Raw genomic sequence first — 21,577 nt, forward strand, 5'->3', positions numbered from 1 at the left:
GTCTGCTTATCTTTTGCTTTTGTGACTACTGACCACTGCCCAAAAATGTGTTGCACAGGCACAACCCTTGCCATGCATTGACAAAAGGCCGTATATGACTTTCTTTCAAAGTAACTTCTTGTGCTCCCTGAGCCTGCCACTCGGACACCTACCGGATTGTCAAATATACTGTTTCCCACAGCTCAGGGGCAGCGAGTAAACTTCACCTTTTAGCAATCAACAAACCGCGCTATTTCATTTTAGGGGCGAAGCTCCTTAAAGCGGCACCCGTTCGTCCCTCGTAGTCGTAGTCGTAGTGTGTAACCAGTCTTACATTTTGACCTGCAAGGCGGTGCCTGTGGGAGATTTCTCCTGTGCTTTGTTGAACAATAAAAAATTCGCGGCGTGCGCGTTAACTAAAAGCCAAGTGCTCCTGTCTCTCATTCCCCATTAGCAGCCATTGACATGTACATTGGGCACTATCTGACAAGAAAGGGTTGCTACGTTATACTCGCTGGGTGTAACCTCCTTAGTTTTGGAAAGGTTTAGCGAGCGTTGAGCCGCAGTGCCATGAATACAATGAACTAATATATACCATGAACTCGAGGTGGTTAAAGGTGGGAAGTAGATACGAAGCGCAAGCCGTAAGAAAGTAAAAGCCGAATTCTCCTGTCTCTCATTTCCCATTAGCAGCCATTGGCATGTACACTGAGCACTCTCCAACAGGAAAAGGTTGCTACGTTATACTCGCTGGGCGTAACCTCCTTGGTTTTAGTAAGGTGTAGCGAGCGTTTGGCCGCAGTGTCATGAATACAGTGAACTAGTATATACCATGAACTCGAGGTGGTTAAAGCTGGGAAGTAGACCCGAAGCGCAAGCCGTAAGAAAGTGTGCGTGTGCCACCTTTCGTTTAGTCCTTGGAATGTCCGCTAGATGGCGGTGCTTCTATATAGGGAATATAAGATAAAAAGATGCGAGATGGTGGTACTTGGAGTGTTGAATAGATGGACGAACGGACACACAGACAGATCGCATGAATGGACGCCGGGGCAGATGCATGGACGAACGCGGGGACGGACACGAACAGACGCACGCACGGACGGGCGGATGGACACATGAATGGTCACACAAACGGACGCATGGACGGACGGAAGCAAGAACGAATGGACGGACGAATGCTTCGCCCCACTCTCCATCATTCACTTTGTGGATATGCGGCCAATTGTTTTGTGCACCCATCTTTTTTTTTAAATAAGTGTCAACAAGCGAACAAAGTTCTGACAGTTTGTTAGGGGTACAAAGAATTACGTGTACACCAGCGCGCATGATGATCTCTTCATATTGTGCCCTACTTTATTCATATATAGAACTAGAAGAAATTCTCTTTCTTTTTCTTTATCAGCTGGCCTTGCTGGTCACCACGCTTCGTCACTGTGAGCAGGCCACGTGCCACAGAGTCCAGCATATGGAGCGGGTAACCCGCCGAGACCAGACGGGAAATTAAAGCAATGCAACTACGGCACGTTAAATGCAAACAACACTTCCGTAAAGAATTTCGCAAAGAAGACGCGGAAATGCCCTTTTGAACAAGCTTGGTGTGACTGGAGACACATCAAGCTTGTTCACCACCAAACAGAAGCAACTGTTTGCTGGACTCTGGCTCACAAAACCAGCAAATTTGTCATACTGTGAAATTTACCTTGACTAATAAACCTAAGAGATGCATCGCCTGATTTTTTATGCGTTAACTGCAGTGCCTTGATGCAGTCATTAAATAGAGCCAGGACACGTGAAGCAGATGTTTGGAAGTTCTCGGCATCAGTTTGCAAACGAACGAGGTATTCGTCATTGTACTTATAACAAATATGGTTGAACCCTCCGTCATAGGAGCAGGTAAAGTACGATAGTCTAGTGCGTTCAAGTGGAGGTAGTTTGTACATTACGGTACATTTTTCTATGAGAACTTGCGCAATGTCTTTCGGTGTTTGACAGCCACAGCAACCCTTAGATGCATCCACGTTGACGCTTAGTCATACATCTACATCCCGACGAGTAACATCTATTATTAGCGATTCAACAAACCCTTGTGGTCATAGATTCTTGTGGTAGGTGTAGTAGTTAATGGTGAGAGCAAAAGCAGACAAAGTGATGTGGTAGCCAGACGAGAGTGACTGATTGGATGCCGAGCTTGGGTTAAAGCATGGCTAAGGTAACCTTTTCGTGGCATGTTTGAGTTGTTGAACACCCGTGCCCGACCAGAAGGAAACAGAACGCGCATCGTGTGTCCCCTTTGTCCGGTCGTCATTATTCGCGGGGCCATCGTAGGAACGCAGAATTAAAGCCAGAATAAGCCGGCGGGTGTCGCAGAGCTGTTTTTTTGTATGAATGAATATCATGAACGACGCCGACGATTGAGGTAAGGTCACCGACTGTGTTTGTGTTACGATAATAACAAAATCGCTTTTCTATTAGAAACGCGCCGAATGGTATGGACGCCTAGAAACGACACGTTGAAGAAAACAATTGCGAATTCCACGATTATGATGCGAGTTTGCACTTTACCAAGAACGCTGTGAGAGCCTGGTAGAGGATATAAAAGGCGTATTTTGAAAGCCTTCTTAGTACGTGGCTGCGGCGCAGTGGATAGCGTAATCGGCATTTGTTGTCGCGCACCTAAAAGTCATGTGTTCAACTCCCGTTTACAGAACTTTTTTTTCTTTTCATCGAGCGAATTTCGTCCACGTCATTTCTGTGACGGAAATACCTCACCGAAGTCTTGCTGGACCACGGCTTAAACATTTTTGTGTTAAAACATGTTTCACCTTCAACATTTTTAAACGCTCACTCATATTACAATCGTAAAAAGCTAGATTAACATAACTCAGAAGAGGCGCGACATATAACCCGGTGCATATCGAGCTTTTCTGAATGGAGGTGCTACTCTGCTATGTTCTGAAAGTAGACGCGAGATAAAAATTTAAAAGCCCCAAATATACAAGAATAACAAGGGAGAAAACAGGCAGTTGAACCAGGCACATGCCCAGTTTGCTACCCTACGATGAAGGATTGGGATGGGGGAGTATGAAAATTAGAGAGAAGGGAAAGAGTATAAAAATATAAAAAAGTCAGCAATAGGCTGACCCGTATGCAGTGGTGGCGCTGCACAAAACTTAAAGGCGTTCACACACGCCTGTACTCTTCAAAAAGTGCAAGAGGGCTTTGACTGCCTTTGCAGCCGACGAAGGACGAGAACGGTGCTCCAGCAGCATCTGCACAGAGAGTGGCCAATCATCCAATTGTCGCAACGCGTCACAAAACTTTTGTCTCTCAGATGCAAATCAAGGACAACAGCATAGCAGATAGTCAATCTTTTCTTCGGTTCTGCAGACGTCGCATTTGTGCACTGTCGGTGAATGCAATTAGGGTTGTATATGCTTTTGTGAAGGCAACCCCCAAGCAAAGTCAACAAAGAAGCGAAGCTTCACGTTGACGAAGTCCGAATGGAGGTTGAAGTTCTTGTAGAAGAAAGGTGTCTTCGCCGGTAGAATGGGAGCGAAAGCAAAGGTTCAATGGACCAGAGAGATAACAAACGCGTCCATCACCGGCAAACGTTCGTTCGGTACACCCCGGGCACGAGCTCTCCTCTAGCGCCCACGCTTCGATGTCCTCTTTCTTGAATAAAAAATTCAACACACTCCGTGGCCTGAGGATGGAATACCATTGTGAAAAGGACGTACCACTTTACGAGAACGGCTGACAAGCGTATATTCAAGAAGCACTAAGGTGCACGTACTAAAAGCACTATTCACACATAATTAGCACCACAATACCTTTCCCGACAAAATCCGCTTTCATAATTACTGATGACATGCTACGCAAGATAGCACTGACGAGTTGCTCCCAGTGAACTTGTCACGTTTGGCCGAAAACGAGCACGTGCGCAACACTTTCTAATTTCAGTTTAAACCACATGCACGGGTCTCACAACACAAAACAAGACTTCGGTTATTTTTTGATGCGGAGTTAAACGTCCCAAAACCACCATATGATTATGAGAGACGCCGTAGTGGAGGGCTCCGAAAATTTCGACCACCTGGGGTTCTTTAACGTGCACCCAAATCTGACCACACGGGCATACAACACTTCCGCCTCCATCGGAAATGCAGCCGCCGCATCCGTGATTCGATCCTGCGACCTGCGGGTCAGACGCCGAGTACCTTAGCCACTATACCACCACAGCGGGGCAAAGACTTCGGTTAACGTTGCACAAACACCACCATGAGGTACTTCTCGGTGAGCAGGCATAACGATGAGCTGAGTTCTTGGTTCGGCAGTAGCACTGTTTTTTTGGCGTGCATGAGGTGAGATTTCTTAATGATTGTTACTAACCCGACAGTAGGCTTGTTGATAAATGCGTCCTCGTCTTCTAAACAATGGCTTCCAGGACCTCCATCGGAGTGGTGCTGCCTGATCGCCATGTCGCGTCGTTTCTTGTGCTCTCGCTTTGCGACAATGTGTCGTGCTCATCTGTGTATATTTTTCTCGGCTGCTGCTTCGTTCTTTGCTTGGGTTGAGCTCAGTGCTTTAGAAAGAAGCCTCACTTCACATCGCTGATTGTTATAATGACCTTCCCCGTTGAATTTCTGAACTGCCTTGTTTTCGTAGTCATCATTGGTACGCAGATCAAACACACCAATGCTGATGAGGTGCATGAATTGTGTAGAGAGCGAGATATGTCTGTGCCAACGCAGCTCGTGCAAAGCACACAGATGGTAGCGGTAGCAGCACGCTTGAAATGCTGTTCTTCGCACTGTATAGGTCCTTGAAATTTTTATCCAAGCGTCGTGTTAAACGCAGTTAGGGTTCGATTCTGCCCATGTGGACTAACTTCATTGAGCATAAATTTGCACAGCTGGTCCACTCCTATAAGCAAGCTTATTTATTTATTTTATTTATTATTTATTTACAAATACTGCATCTTGCACAGCAAGATATTGCAGGAGTGAGTACAACACAAAATAAAATACAATACGTTAAGTCACACTAAATCACATTTAGTCGCATTAAATATAACACAAATAAAGTATACACATTGAGTATACACACTGAAGTATACACACTGAATGGGCAGAACATCAGGAAAGTATACACAGCTGATCAATGAAAAAAGTTTGGCAACTGTTCAACAAATTCATCGTTAGACAGCTCGCGCAGGGAGCCCGGGAGACCGTTTTAAGTATCAATAGTGTGAGAAAAAAAAATGAAAACTTGAAGCAATCAATGGATGACTTCAAAGGAGCTATGTTAAGGTGGTGACTTCTCCTTGTGATTCGAGAAAAAGGGTTAAAGAAGGTAACGAGTGCATCAATAAATGTTTCCCCATGAGCGATCTTATGCAACAGGACAAGACGGTTTCTCTCATTTTCTCTCATGCCAGTTTCTCTCATTTTAATTCAGGAATTGCACTCTCAGCAATAAAGTTCGTTTCATCTAATATCTGTTGCAAAAGCATATTTGTCATTGTCATTTCAATCAGCTGTTCCCAGATGAACGGGGCTTCTATGGCTTCTATTTCATATCTGAAATGATCACATTGGTTCATCACCGTCACTTTGACAATGACAATGTTCAGTTGTCCTTTAGGTGGCCCGCTTGCTCCTCCAAATGCCTTGGCGTCAACTTAGATGGTGTGCATATTAGGTAGTCTTAGCTCCTCGGAGATATCTTCTAAAATGAATGTCCGTTGGCTTCCATTGTCAGAGACACCTCTAATAAGGCTGGATTCACACTGGTTTATCAGCCACGCTTTGAACATCTGTGGCAGCACTATGTTCTCAGTATTTTGTGATGACGACTTGTTTGATTTGAAATACAAGCTAGGGGTCCTTGATTCATTTGAGCGCTGCTTATGTTCGTAATCAAGATAGCAAAAAACCGTTGCGTGTCTTCAATTACGCTTTGAACACCTAAGATAGTGGAGAAATGTGTTAGAGTGATGCTCCTTGCTAGAACACTTGAATGATCTGCTGGCCTTGGCTGTACAGCTCTTTTTCTTGTCTATAATAATGTCGGAAGGACATGCCTCTGTCACGTGCGCTGAAGGAAGGTTAAAAAGCAGATACCTTTCTAATTTTTAGCGTGGCTCGTCAGGGCCGATACTGCAGGTTAAGCGTTGTGAAACGTGCCTTGTCGATGATCTCGAACACGACGACCGCCGGTGTCCACAAATGCACTTCTTTCATAAGCTTCCACCTCCGTGTGCCCGTACTCAAACAGATCCCGAAGTTGCGTTTTCGGCGTTGCAGCCGCCTTGACGCTCGTCTGTCATTTATGTTTGAAGTATTGTACTAAGGTATCGCCGGGGGGGGGGCGCTTTGGTTAGGACCTCGATGAGCATGGCGGCATAGGAGAGCTCTGGGCATCCGAGTGCCTTAAGTCTTGTGATACTGATTTGCACGGTGTCCCGTTGGTTTCGCAAGTAAGCCACATAGCTGGGGGACTTTACTGGCTTTAGCGTTCGCAGACTTACCAAGTATTGCAGCTCGATAATCTTCTTGTTTCCGATGTGGTCTTTTAGAAGGGTGATGGCGTCTTAGCACGACTGCTCCGTGGCTTAAATGCCGTCAATGGCCTTCAATGCCTGTGCAGTCACTAGGCTCTTCAAATAGTGGACCGTTCGATGTTCGATAGGCTGCGGTTTTCGTGAACCGCGTGCCTGAACACATCCCAGAAATGCTTTCATTGCACTGAGTTTCCGTTGAAGTGAAGCAGCTGAAGTTTAGGTAGACGAGAGCCGACGAACCCGTGTGTCATGTGATTGCGAAAGACACGGCTGCGGTGACGATACCTTCGTTCGTGATGTTGGTTGCTGCACTGTTGGGGATTCTGGACGTTGATGCCTTCAGCTCCTTCGTGTGGTCACCCAGAAATGTCAGAGTAGCAGCAGCGTTGTCTTCATATTCTGCTATTGAGACATAATCTTCTGCTACTTGGTCATCAGTGAGGTGTGCTTCGAGTTTTAAGTTGAGTGCTCGCTGGCCTTTGTTACATGCCTTCAGCTGGTCGTGCACCACACGAAGATCTGATCAGCCTAACTGGTTTGAGTCGATCAGTTGCCGTGCTTAGTTTTGCAAATGCGTGTGGAGAGCTCGCTGAGCCCTCCGTCTGCCGTTGATGCGCTCAATCCTTGTTGCGGGCGAAGTTCTTGCATCGGGTCGCCTTGGATGGCAGAGTCCCAGGTTTCTCGGTATCATAAAATGCTGAATAAAGGTGCCTTCGCCAGGGGAGTGAGCGAAAACAAAGGTTTAAGGGCTCAGAGAAATTAAAAACGCGTCCAGTGTCCGGCAAGCGTTCTTTCGGCGCACACCAAACACGAGCTCTCTTTCATGGCAACACTTTGATGTCCTCTTTCTTGAATAAAATATTCAACAGTTCCAGTCGAGAATTCATTCGGTAGAGTTTCGAATGTCGTATGCTTAGGGTGCTCCACACCAGCAGACAGACTACGTGCCAGGTGACGAAGTTGCCTTGCCGCATATGTCCTTGACTAAGGAATCGGAAGGGTGTGCTCTTCCTGGTGGGATGCGTGAGCCGCGTTGTCTGCGGAATCGTTGCCACTGATCCCACAATGACCAGGTAGCCACTGAAATTTGACCCGGTGGCCTTTACCTGGGACGTTGTGAAGAAGCTTGGCAACCTCGTGCGTTAAGGGTTCATGATTGATTGATTAATATGTGGGGTTTAACGTTCGAAAACCACCATATGATTATGAGAGACGCGTAGTGGAGGGCTCCGGAAATTTCGGCCACCTGGGGTTCTTTAACGTGAACCTAATCTGAGCACACGGGCCTACAACATTTCCGCCTCCATCGGAAATGCAGCCACCGCAGCCGGGATTTGATCCCACGACGTGCGGGTCAGCAGCCGAGACGTTAAGGGTTCATGGCAACCTCGCCGAAGAACTGACTGCATGCTCTGTAAAGCCGGTTTTGAGTCGGAAAATACAGCCCATTTACTCGGTCTTTCGAATATGATGTACTCTAGGGCACCACGCGAAGCCGCAAGTTGTGCCACCGAAGACGTAGTGATGCGTGACAGCTTGATTCGCAGGGTGATTCCTCTAGCTGGTATCACCACCACGCCGCCAGAAGTAGACGCTATGGTTGACCCTTCGTTGTATATGTACACGTGGTTATTGTACATTTCATGCAAGAGGTGCAGGTTCAATTTTTCTAGGGCTGACGAAGGCAAATTTGATTTGTTCTGTATTCCTGGAATTGTAAGACGTACTTGTGGAAGGGTCAGACATCACGGATGATACACCAATTTCTCCACAGGCGTAAAACCTGACGTAAACAATGCACAATGCCACGCCGTGTTGGCCTAGTGGCTAAGGTACTCGGCTGCTCACCCGCAGGTCGCGGGATCGAATCCCAGCTGCAGCGGCTGCATTCTCAATGGAGGCGAAAATGCTGTGGGTCCATGTGCTCAGGTTTGAGTGCACGTTAAAGAACTCCAGGTGGTAGGAATTTCCGGAGCCCTCCACTACGGCGTCTGTCTTAATCATATTGTGGTGTTGGGACGTTAAACCCCACAAATCATAAACGATGCATGATACGCACAAATAACAGCACTAAATATTTTGCAAGGTCTCTCAGTTGCGAGGCTCGCCAAGTAGTGGGAAAGGTTCCCAGTATGTTGTCTGGAGTACGTACGCATATCAATGATGATGTGCGTCATAATCGGGTAATCCTGCGCGGAGGCAATGGTTTCCGCCGTCGATGCACAGAGCGGTAAACCAAAGCATATCCTAAGAGCCCGGGCTTGAGTGTTTTAGAGTGTGCGCAGGTTCGTTTTGTGCGTGTTAGATATTACAGGTAGACTGTGCCGCGGGAATACAATAAATAATGCCTTGTACAGCTGTAACATAGACTCGACAGACACTCCCCAAGTGTCTGTCCCCAATCCGGCATCACACATGTCGGCTGGGGAATGTTTTGAACACAAATAATTAGCTACTTTTGCAGTATGGAGTAAAAAGGGTCCGTATATCTATAAAAAGCCGAATTCCCTTCCTTGCTAATTCTTAAACATTAAATGGCCTGGTTAGAATGCTTAACTAGGAAAGGGTCAACAGTCGGAATCTTCAGCTTTCGCTGCAAGAACTTGGAAAGTGACTCTTGCCATGCGCTATACTTGGAAATGATGGCACGACACGGTACTCTAAGGTATAGCTTTTGGCAGAAAAGAAAACTTCAAGGCGAGTGGGTCGAGCTGCATGCCGTCGCAAAGAGAAGGAACCTTTTTGTGGACTACAGAAAGTGTGATATCTCTGAATGTAAAACATCTTTTCAGGTATGTCGATGATTACCTCGTTATTTTAAAACTGATTCTGAGCACTTTTTGAACGTCTCCTTCACAAGTATTGGCCGTATTTTGCGACTGGATTAGGCTACTGCACTTGGTGCACGAAATACCAAGGAATCAATCTCTTAAGTTTCTGACCGCAAGATAAATTTTACAGTAGAGCATATTTTCTGGTAGTATGAGCCAGAGTCCAACAAACCGTTGCTCTTGTACTACTCAAGTTACACCAAGCTTTTTCAAAGGAGCATTTGCGCGTCTTCTTCGTGAAATTCTTTGCGGAAGTCCTGTTTGCATTAACGGACAGTAGTTTCCTTGCTTTAATTTCCCGCCTGGTCTCGGCGGGTTACCCACTCCATATGCTGCACTCGGTGGCACGTGGCCTGCTCAGAGTGATGAAGCGTGCTGACCAGTGGAGCCAGCTGATAAAGAAATAGAAGGAAACGTTTGTTCAAGTGTGAAACGTACATAAGGTCAGCACAATATGAAAAATATAGGAATGCGCGATAGTGTAGACGTAATCTTTCCACCCCGAAGTAACTGCGAAAACTTTGTTCGCTTGTTAATGCTGATGTCAAAGAAAAAACAAATGCGCAAAAATATTCACTGAAAGCGGTTTCTTAATTGTTGATTTGATTGATGTGTGGGATTTTCCGTCCGAAAACCACCATATGAGAGATGCCGTAGCGGAGGGGTCTGGGACTTTTGACCAACTGGGGTTCTTTAACGTGCACCAAAATCTCAGCACAAGGGCCTACAGCGTTTCCTCCTCGACCGAAAATGCAGCCACCACAGCCAGGATTCAATCGCGCGACCAGCGGGTCAGCAGCCGAATACCTTAGCCACCAGACCATCGTGGCGGGGCAGTTTGTTAATTGTGAAGAAGGCGCTGCCCTTGAGCTGCAGTAGAAGGTGTAGTGAACAATCGGGTATGCGTATGAACGACATGCTCAGAGAGCACAAATATTTATTTAGGAAAACAGACATCTCCGGCCACTGGTCAATGTAATGCAGGAGTTGTGCTTGTGACCCACATTTAGTGCAGTGGTCAGTAGTCAGAAAAGCAAAGGATATGATGACACCTGAAGAAATTTAATCCTAATACATTGATCGCAACAAGGAAAAATGCATGAGCACTTCTTCAGTAACCCTCTAGTTTGAAGATATAATTTGTGAACGTCGACATGACGTAGGCAGTGTGCAACAAAATTATCATGAATGATGGTTTATTGCCTACTTCGTCCTTTGTTTTGCTTGGCCTCTTGTTGCTTTCATTGGGTAGTTGGGTCCAGATGAGATTCCACCATCAAGGAATAAAGTATGAGTTGCAGTTCAGCGTTGTCTTGTGTACACTTCTGTCATCCCTGCCCTAATGTGTGCTGTAGCATTTGATATTTCATTTCAAACAAGCCCACGAAGCCATCCTCATGAGCGTGACTAATATTGTGCGTTGCTTTTGTTGTATTATCCACCTCAAGGTATCGGTGGCTGCAGTGCTCGGTTTCAGACCCAAATGTCATGAATCCTGTCTCGGCCACGGCGGCCGCAATTTAACGAAGACAGAATTGAAGAAGCCCGAGTATTGTGTAAAGTCAGTGCAACTTAAAGAACCCCAGATGGTCGTTTGTTGTATTAAGTTGGTTTGGTGTCTGAGTTGGTGTTCTTCATGAACAAATCTTCGTGGAATACCAGCCTGACAGCCCCGTATCTGCACGTTTCACTGCAAATGTCGTCGAACGACGATAGTCTTGCGTCTGGAGAGAGTGATCAAAACGTTTATTTGATGTCCTACACAAGAAAATAGGTGAATTGTATTCTGTAGGTGCTGCGTTAGAGTGTCTGGGTCTGTGCAGCGAAGGCGAACGAGCACATTGAGGCACGTATATACGAGTGCTATCTGGCAGTAGTCTTCGAAAACGAAGGCGTGCGCACCTGTCTCGGGGCGATAAGGTGTAAAACTCGAAGCGACAGGCAGGTGCCACCACCATGTCGTCTTAGCAAAGCGTTGGAAACAATTGCCACTTTGAGCATAGCGTTGCATTGTCAGCGCAGCGTGATAAATGCTATGTTACTTTGAATTACTTACGTATGCCTAGTATAAAAACACACATACAGAATATTGACGCACTGTTATGGTGCCTCAGATATGCGCAATAATTGCTTTTTAATTGGTAATCGCACAGGTATAAACTCTGAAACTTGAGCAATATTGGTGGGCGCTGCAGAATGGGTTGGCCGTTTAAGGTATCGTTCGGTGCCATTTGAAGTATCGTTGCGGCGGACAAACAGACAGAGGAACAGACAAAAACCGAAATTTTTTCGTCGAAGTAGCCCAAGAAAGACTATCGTCTTTAAAACTTCTGTGGCGGTACTTCGGAGCGTAAAAGGTAGTTCGATAGCATAACAAACCCTCAACGGTGCCGTGCATGACCTGAAATCGTCCACGTTGTGCGCCTCAAGCCGCTTCATGCGCATTATTCATTGTATGACCGTATTGTTTGCCGTTTCTCAACTGTTACGATGCCTCGCCGCGGTGGTCTATAGGGGCTAAGGTACTCGGCTGCTGGCCTGCAGGTCGCGGGGTTGAATCCCGGTGACGGCGGCTGCATTTTTTTATGTAGGTAATAATGTTGTAGGCCTGTGTGCTCAGATTTGGTAGCGCGTTAAAACACCCCAGGTGGTCTAAATTTCTGGGGCCCTCCACTTCGGCATTCCTGACAATCATATGGTATTTTCGGGACGTTAAACCCCACGTATCAATCAATCATTGTGCTTGTTTGTACTTGTTTATTATACTTTATTGTTATTTTTTGTTGTATGCATATTTTCCCCGTATCTTGTTTTAGGCATCGCGACGATGCTTTTTTAGAAGGAGGCAATGCCATGGTTGTTTGTTACCTTCACTTTAGTTTTATTCAGTTTTCGCCCACAAAGCCTGTCAAGAATGATCAGCGCCAACTTCGCCTTACTGTTCCAAAAGGTTCGCAAACACTCGAAATTATTCGAGAGCTTGCGTGACGCCCAGTGATAAGACTGGAATATTATATGACACCTGTATAAATGCCAACGTACTTCACTGCTTGTCAGTTGATCGACCGGTGACGCTCTGTTTGCCGCTATTAAGGCCCGTGTGTAGCTATAACTTGACCTTCGGTTTTCTGACCACAAGTTTGGCCGAAAAAACAGTTTCATATCAACATAAAGTCTGCTCCTTTCATCCACGTGACATTATGACATTGAAATGAAAGCCCCGTGGCAATATTAAATTTATTATACGGTCTGTCAAAGCAAAAACAAGGAGGAAAAAGCAATTTTTTCGCATGCAGTTAGGCTATAAATTTTGACTCAGACAACAAAATAAAAGGTGTATTTTAGAAAGTAAGCAGAACGAACGAAAATGGGCAAAGCGCCTGTCTCAATATGTTCACTCTACAGGTTTCCAAGTTTTCCAAGCCAATTGAATGGATCTCGTTTCGCTCAAGGCAAATTCCTTTCGACAGGCCCAAGCAGAACATATGTGGAATATTGAATTGTCCTACAAGCTCACCGCGCCAAAGCAATTCATCTCGCATGGCTTCTCTTATTCAATCTTCTCACAAAATATTCAAGCCGAACTGCAACATTGATGAATAACGTAATAAAAATGGTTCCAGTACCACCCCGGAGACCGCAGGGTGCTGCAAATAACATAAATGGAAAGACGTTCCGCATAAGACACATATAGCGCAGAATTCACTCGAAGTCCAAATCATAGTGCTCAAGTGGTTGGAAAAAAATTTAGAGAAGCTTGTTTAGGTATGTACTGGTACAGCACTTATTATTGATATGTTTAAGCAAATTAAATAGGAGCTCACGACCTTTAAGGAGAATTCTTGCAGTTAAAACAGAGTTTATTGGTGAAATCGTTAGTAAGTCACGATGCAGAAATTGGGAGGAGCGCCGGCACAATAACATCTGATATCAGCGACCACTGCCTCGTGTTTATGACCTATTTTTGCGAACCTCTGGATAGAGGGACGCGGCAAGTACTGTATACCATACGTCATATTTATTCTCGATGTCTTGGAGAATTTACACTCGATTAATCCTATCAGTGTGGTCATCTCTATTTGACGAGCAAATGAGGAGAACGCGTAAGATGCGTTCATACAAAATTTACAACGTATTTACGCAAAACATTTTCCTTTCAAAATGTTAAAATCTTCAAGAAAGACAAGAAAACCCTGGGTCACTTGGGAACATTTTACAGTGATAACACGTAAAAACATCTGCTATCACACTTCTTTTAGTACGTGCTCTGCTGAAACTTTGAAAGAATCTAAAAAGCTGATGATTGATTTGTGGGGTTTAGCGTCCCAAAACCAGGATATGAATATGAAAGACGCCGTATTGGAGGGCTCCGAAAATTTCGACCACCTGGGGTTCTTTACGTGTACCCAAATCTGAGCTCACAGGCCTACAGCATTTCCGCCTCCATCAAAAATGCAGCCGCCGCAGCCAGAATTCGATCCCGCAACCTGCGGGTCAGCAGCCGAGTACCTTAGCCACTAGGCCACTGCGGCAGGGCAGAATCTGAAAAAGCTTCAAAATATATTAAACGCTGAACTTCAACGAGCCAAAAAAGCGTATTTTCCAATATACCAATCGGCAACGTTCAAGTGCTACTTAGAAACTAATTAATACCATACTCTGTCATGATAATAAAAACGCTTTGTCTGTGTATATAACCTTTGGGGGTAAAGACTGAAGTGGCGCAGCACTAACGAATCATTTTAATAGCTAAGTCATAAATGCAGTTGCGTTGTACTATAATAAAGAGGATTTTGGCGCCAGATGTAGTGACACGAGGGAAAGTATCTTTGGCGACCCAACAAACAAAAGTGAAGTATGCGAAGTCTTCAAGCAATCAAATAAAACTAAATCACTTGATGCTGATGATTTGCAGTTGACATCAATATAACACGTTTTACGTTTACTTGGTAATGTACTAACACACACACACACACACACACACACACACACACACACACACACACACACACACACACACACACACACACACACACACACACACACACACACGAGATGCTTACGGGAGAGGGTTACGAACTTCAGCGACTACATCCCGCGTGACGCCTTCAAATTTCACCTTACCCACATATTCGAGAACGATGAGTCATGGCAAAATAACAAAGAAAGGATGATCGTCCGTTTTTGCGACTATGGTGAATACTTTATTATTTCTAACAATGCGGAAACTATCGCACTCGGTCACCACAATCAAAAGCACTGCTCACGCATTGGGACACCAAGAATGAATCGGCTTTTAAAACAAGACCAGTCAAAGCACGCTCTCACTGAAAGGCAGCCAGATCTGTTTGCAGGAAGAGTGCACCCTTCACTCACTTCACTCACTTGCAGGAAGAGTGCACCCTTCAAAATACTGCACCGTATTTTGCAACTGCTTGATCGAAAACCAACCTTTACATCATCACTTCACCGTATCACTAACGTTAGGGAGCCACCCTGTTTTTTGTCTGTCTCGCGCACTTGGACCACCTCCTGCGTTTCCATCGCTTGGCTCTTAAGTTGCTCACAACGCTCACCTCGCATCTCGCATGCTTACTACGGTTGATATAGAGGTGAGGAACTCGGAAGATAGTCAACCAGGCTCTGGCCCTTCTGTGCACATGCATGCGTCAGAACAGCTTAATTCGTTAGATACACAGAAAGACAAATATTTCCGACCCCAGCAAGACCAGCACAAGAAAATCAACCAGGTTAAGCAACATGCTATCCTACATGAATAGCACACACACACACACACACACACACACACACACACACACACACACACACACACACACACACACACACACACACACACACACACACACACACACACACACACACACATATATATATATATATATATATATATATATATATATATATATATATATATATATATATATATATAGGTCATTATGTATAAAAATTATTTGGTCAATTTGCAGCCATCTCAAATAGTGCTCTGAAAATTGTGCAGGTATATGTGAATGTGACAAGGAGTTACTGGGGAGTAATATTTCGCAAAACATTTTTGTGTTGCCTAGACGGTGCTTACAATTTTGGGTATCCAAGCGAAATTGTATCGCGCTAAATAACTTATAAAAGAGCAACTACTACGCAAAAAACTTTTTTCTTTATCTGAAGGCACTTCTCTTTCAGGACTATGATACATTACTCATCTTATTTTTCACTTTCTTCATTCTTCACCTTTGCAAAAAATTGGAATATGCAGCATGCTTAGCATTTTTTAAAAAGATCCACTTTTGTATATTAGTAAAGTCACATTTTTTCTTTCATATGTTCCTATAATAAATTATCAAAGTAGTTCGTGATCAAATGAGGCAAAATGTTTGCCAGAATATTGTGACAAATTCAGAAAGGTATTATTTGGATTTATAATTATAGCTATCCAAGCAAAATATGACCTATATTCTGTTCAATATACGGGTTGTTGGTAATACATGCAGGGAGTTTCAAAAGCGAAGTCTTCGTTTTAAGGGCGAAAAAAAAAATCATCCGCACAACTACAAAGTTAAGAAAAGCCTGCCTTTGCCATACGTTCACTGCATATGAAGCCCACGTCAGCGCGCGCTTCCAACAATGTTTTTCGTCAGCAAATATTGCATGTCATACAACTGCTTGTCACTTGCTTTAGTAATAATACTATATAAAACGTGTGAAACAGCTATAGTTCAAGCTTTATAGAACGCTACCTTCCTTTGAATAATCAAACAATAGGTTTAATTCAACCGCTTCTTAGTCCCAAGAGGCCCATTTAAAATGCAGTAGGTGACCTGCAATGCAGTTAGGGGTGTTTTGCTTCGCTTCTGATATTTAATACACATTGTCTTAAGATTTAACGACATACCTGAAGTATACATTGAGTTGACAAAATGACGGCTTGTCAGCTGCTCATGGGGCTTATTTAGCACCATTACTCTGAGGAGGGAACACTTTCGGCAGAACAAAAAATTAAACGGATATGACGCAATAGCGAGTGAAAAATGGACGTCATTTTGTGTGCACTAGCACAAAATTCGAACTCAGGTTGATTTTCATAGACTCTGATCGCTGCGAAGTCGCGCTAAGGCAATCACCGGCGAGTCCTTCACGAGTGTGCTTCAAGTCAACGCAGGCAAACGTAACACCGACTGATGACTAGATAATGATAATTTAGTGTACTACCGTTAAGTTTGCCTCAGTTTTACTAGGTAACTTATTGTCCCAACTTTTATTTTGCATAAAGCAGATGGAATAAAGCAACAAACAGCGTTTACCTGTCGCATCTGCCGCGTTGCTTATTTTCATCCCATATGCGCAAGTTCTTTTGCATGCACAAAGCTTGTGTTCTTCAGCTTTAACAGAAAAAAATGACGCCTAGGCACGCCAAAATTATGACCTTTCAGCCGTGTGCAATTTTCACAAGAACTCGATTTTTTTACACTGCAAGAAAATGGAAATAAGCACAAGAAAATCTTCAGACACTTCTTGCGTTGCAATTTTTTTTTTTGCATTATCCTCCGATAAACTACCGCTACGTATGCCAATGCGGACATACCAATTGTAGCATGAGAGATATTATGGCACTTTGCTCACCAATAACGCGAATAATAGTGGGCACTGCATGCTCGAAAAAAGAAAATTGGCTGCAAGAACACTGGTGGATGCAAGTACAGCAAGTACTAAATTACAGACCATTGCCCTTGTTTCTTCTCGAGAAGACATGGGTCGCCAGGCATACGCTTGTTGCTACAGCATGCTTGCACAGCACATCGTTTCCGCCGTAACCGACGAAAGCACTCGGCGCTAAATGTATTCCGCATCGTTCCGCTGTCCGATGGACACTTCACTCAAGACGCTCACCAACGATAAAACGCACGTTGTAATTTTGCGCATAGCAGAGAATGCTAGCAAGTGCAGAACACTAAAACACGTGAGGGGGTGGGTCATCGCAGACGAATTTTACGAGCGTGCCTTCCCATGGAGTGCAAGGGCTGCACTGAGTAATAATAGAATGGCCAGAGGGCGCTAAAGAAACAAATTTTCGTAGTAATAAAAACTGTCATAAACTATTTGCTATTTACAGCTACATAGCAGTGTTGGGGGAAAGAAATGCCATCTGTAAAGCATAGCTATTGTTTCGACTTTGAATGAAACTGGGTTTTTCACTACCAGTGTTAGTTCACTCTACACATAGTCGCGCTTGAATCGCAACTCCCCTAAACTCACCTTGCAGTATCGCTGGACACGGCTTCTGAAGAAATTTTCCACAGGAATTTGCGACCTACTTGAATAGACTTTGTGGTAGACGCACAAGCGTGCACGCCCTTATCTTGTGGTGGGGAGAATCATACACCTTTGGTTGTCGCCCGAAAAGATTATGGGGTAGTTACCAAGCTCACAATGGTCACTGCACTCGCTGCAGAGTTTCCGTTTGTGAAAAGGGCGTGCGCTTACGACAGAGCGAAGTAACAAGCTTATTTATTACTAAGAACATGCGTATTAATTATAAGTAGCTAAATCTAACGCGCAATTACTGTATTGCAGGTCATCAATTGAACTTTTGTTCTGCGCCATGGGATTTGAAGCGGTTGAATATAACCTGCCCTTTAGTGAACCAAGGGAGAAGATACCGGTATATAAATTTAGCACCACAACCACGCCTGACGTTTTATTTGGCAGTACCACTAAAACAAGTGACAAGCATGCGTGACACGCATTATTCGTTGCGAAAAGCCCCGCTGACACCCTGCACTGACGTGCTATGCCATGAAGGTGAGGCAAAGGCAGGCTTTCTGCTACCTTGTGGTTTTTCAGATAACTTTTTTCTCAAATCCAAAACTGCTCTTTTGAAACTTCATGTATTTTTACTAAGGGTACTATGCATCGCTACATTAGCCATATTTTTACTTCAAATACTGAATTGCGAAAATTATGCCACAATACGAGTCAACACCCTCTCTTTTTCTCAAATTTGCCACAATTTTGTGGCAAAGCATTCGCTTAGTTGCCTCTCGAAGTATTTTGCTATGTTATTGTTGGAAAAGGAAAAACAGAAAAAATATATTACTGAAGAAAATTTTGTGCTTTTTACAAAAAACAACATTAAACATAAAGCATACTGCGATTTTTCGCCAAGGCAAAAGAAAGGAAATATCAAAATATTATGAATATCCTACCATAATCCTAGGAGAGTAGCACCTTGAGATTAAGGTAGACATGTTCAGCAGTAATCGCTCGAACCTGTGCTAATAGAATATTTATTATACGCGACACAGTTTTACGTGGATGTCTAAAGACCTAGGCGCCATCTAGGCAACACAAAACCAGCCTTCTTCAGAATACTAAAACTATCACATTTCTACATTTCTTATTCAGACCAAGGCCGGTTCCACGGTCGAAACGTTAACAAACCAGACTGTTTTCGACGTGTCCAAAACTTATTTCTTACAATTCTCTGCAATACACACACACACACACACACACACACACACACACACACACACACACACACACACACACACACACACACACACACACACACACACACACACACACACACACACACACACACACACACACACACACACATATATATATATACATATATATATATATATATGACGAAGGCCGGTCCCCGGCCGTGGCGTTGGCAGTGAAGCATCGTTTTTCGTTTGCTCGTTCGCTTCTTCTGGTGACTTATAGCTCGACCCGAATCCAGGAAGACTTCCAAATATATATATATATATATATATATATATATATATATATATATATATATATATATATATATATATATATATATATATATATATATATATATATATATATATATATATATAGTCCAGTAGATCCTCCGTGAGCGGTCACAACGTGGTTTATTTCGACGTTTCGGCCTAGAGTTTGGCCTTCATCAGGATCAGGATTTCACTATATATATATATATATATATATATATATATATATATATATATATATATTCAGCAGGAAGTTCAAGGGGTCTGGTACGTATAAAGAACACAAGCGAGTACACGTACGAAAGAGCAATACTTTTATGCCAACGTTTCAGCCGTGGCACGGCCTTCGTCAGGGAATGACGAAGGCCGTGCCACGGCTGAAACGTTGGCATAAAAGTATTGCTCTTTCGTACGTGTACTCGCTTGTGTTCTTTATATATATATATATATATAGATGAAATAGATGATCAGAGTTTCTTCCGGCTACCGTAATAAAAGTTATAGACTTCGAGAATAGTGCGGTGTGGGAGGCGGAAGAATGGAATATTTATTTGGTCCTGGCAGTTTCGGCTGGTGGACCGGCCTTCTTCGGGGGATCTAAGTGAAATGGTACAAGTAACAATGCCAGAATTACCCGCTCGTTTCCGGCGGCTCTCCATCGCTCCTTTCTAGTTCCTCTCCTTCTTCTGCTTCTTGTTGTCTGTTGCTACCTCGTTCGCCCGTTTTTTTTTTTTTGATCGTTTTGGAGGGTCTTCAAACTGTTAGGGTGACCCTCTGCTACGGGAACTTGTACCATTTCACTTAGATCCTCCGAAGAAGGCTGGTCCACCAGCCGACACTGTTAGGATTAAATAAATATTTTATTGTTTTGTTTCCTATACTGCACTATTCTTGTAGTTTATAACTTTTATTACGGTAGCGTGCAGAAACTCTGATCATCTATTTCATCTATATATATATATATATATATACATTTATATATATATATATATATATATATATATATGAAGAGAAGAAGGGCACACAAACAAAAATGTGGTTTCGTTACCGTTCCGGCTAGTGGGCCACCTGTCGTCTTCCCTGATTCATTGATAGATATGTAGTGTTTAACGTTCCGAAAGCATCATATGATTATGAGACCCCATAGTAGAGGGCTCCGAAAAATTCCACCACCTGGGATGCTTTAACGTGCACCCGAATCTGAGCACACGGGCCTACAGCATTTTCGCCTCCACCGAAAAAGCAGCCGCCGCAGCCGGTACTTGATCTCGCGACCTGCGGGTCAGCAGCCGACTACCTTAGCCATTGCACCCCCGCGGCGGGAAAACGGCTTTACGTAAAGCAAAGGTATTGTGCATATTGTTCCCAGTGTACTGTAGTATCGACTACTAACTATTTCGTTATTGCCAAATAAATAAGTAATAATAATCATATTTTAGCTCAAAAGTACTCACCTAGTTATCAAAACGTCAATAAGGCAGATGTACGCATGGTAAAACGACATCTGTCTGTGATACTTTAAACAACGTACTAACTGCGTGCTCATTTTTTTTTCCGTGGATAAAAAAAGCACGCGAAATATGAAAATTAACACTTGACTGCGCTCACAGCCACAAAAGTACCAGCGCCTTCAAATATTCTTACTTAAACTTTGCCTCTTTTCCGTTGCCAGAGGCAGCGTTTTGCGCATTGGCAAGGGTACCAACAACATGTGTCAGTACCACATTCAGGTACCAACAACATGTCTCGCAGATTTGCAATAATTCCTTTCGCTTGATTGTACGCTGTCAATCTTTATGAAAAGGAAAACGCGAACGCATGGCCTGCACGCTCCTGCGGCTGCCTGCAGCGCGATGTAGCAGGAGCGAGAGCAACCACATCCTCTTCTCGCGTAATCTAGTGGCGAGCAAGACAACCTGTCATCGGTGACATGGAACCGTCGACAAAACTGCAACCCTCTCTCTCTTCAAGGTTATTACACAAGAGGCCGGTCTCTAGTGAAATCGCCTTGAAGGAAGAGGGGGTCACAATCTTGACGCCGGTTCCTGATCATAACATGGCCATACTGAAGGCTTGTTCACACCGAAGGCGGGGCGGCCGAAGTGGCGAGGCGGCAACACGAAGGGTGCGTTCACACTTGGCCTCGAAGAGAGGGAAAGTGGCGAAGCTCTCTAGAAACTGGCTCGTTTCGCCACCCAAGTAGCCGGAAAACCACGCCACGCAGCCGGCGCCCACGAACTGTTCCTAGATAGACTTTTGTGCTACGTGAAAGCTGATCCAGTTTCCGTTTCATGGCTTTGGCGGCGCTATAGCCAACCGCGGGATTTAACCAGCTGGCCGCAGATTCGACATGGCAGCAAAAGCATTGGCGATGGCTCACGTTAACTCAAATCTCAAAATACCCGTGAAGCACGACGAAGCTTGAC

At 44.1% G+C, this 21,577-nt stretch overlaps 1 protein-coding gene across 4 annotated transcripts in view; it reads right to left on the reverse strand.

Annotated features, from left to right (window-relative positions):
• Positions 1 to 21,577, reverse strand: part of LOC119175675 (neuropeptide F receptor) — a 529,963-nt gene that overhangs the window by 219,228 nt on the left and 289,158 nt on the right. For 2 of the 4 annotated variants that reach the window (XM_037426604.2, XM_075881860.1), the window contains exon 1: positions 17,110 to 17,402. The exons of the other annotated variants lie outside the window; for them this stretch is intronic. The gene's annotated coding sequence lies outside the window, so the exon portion shown is untranslated. Of the gene's footprint in view, positions 1 to 17,109; positions 17,403 to 21,577 lie in introns of those variants that run through there. 4 annotated transcript variants of the gene reach the window in all.

This window comes from Rhipicephalus microplus, chromosome X (genome assembly GCF_043290135.1).
Source record: "Rhipicephalus microplus isolate Deutch F79 chromosome X, USDA_Rmic, whole genome shotgun sequence".
NCBI lineage: Eukaryota > Metazoa > Arthropoda > Arachnida > Ixodida > Ixodidae > Rhipicephalus > Rhipicephalus microplus.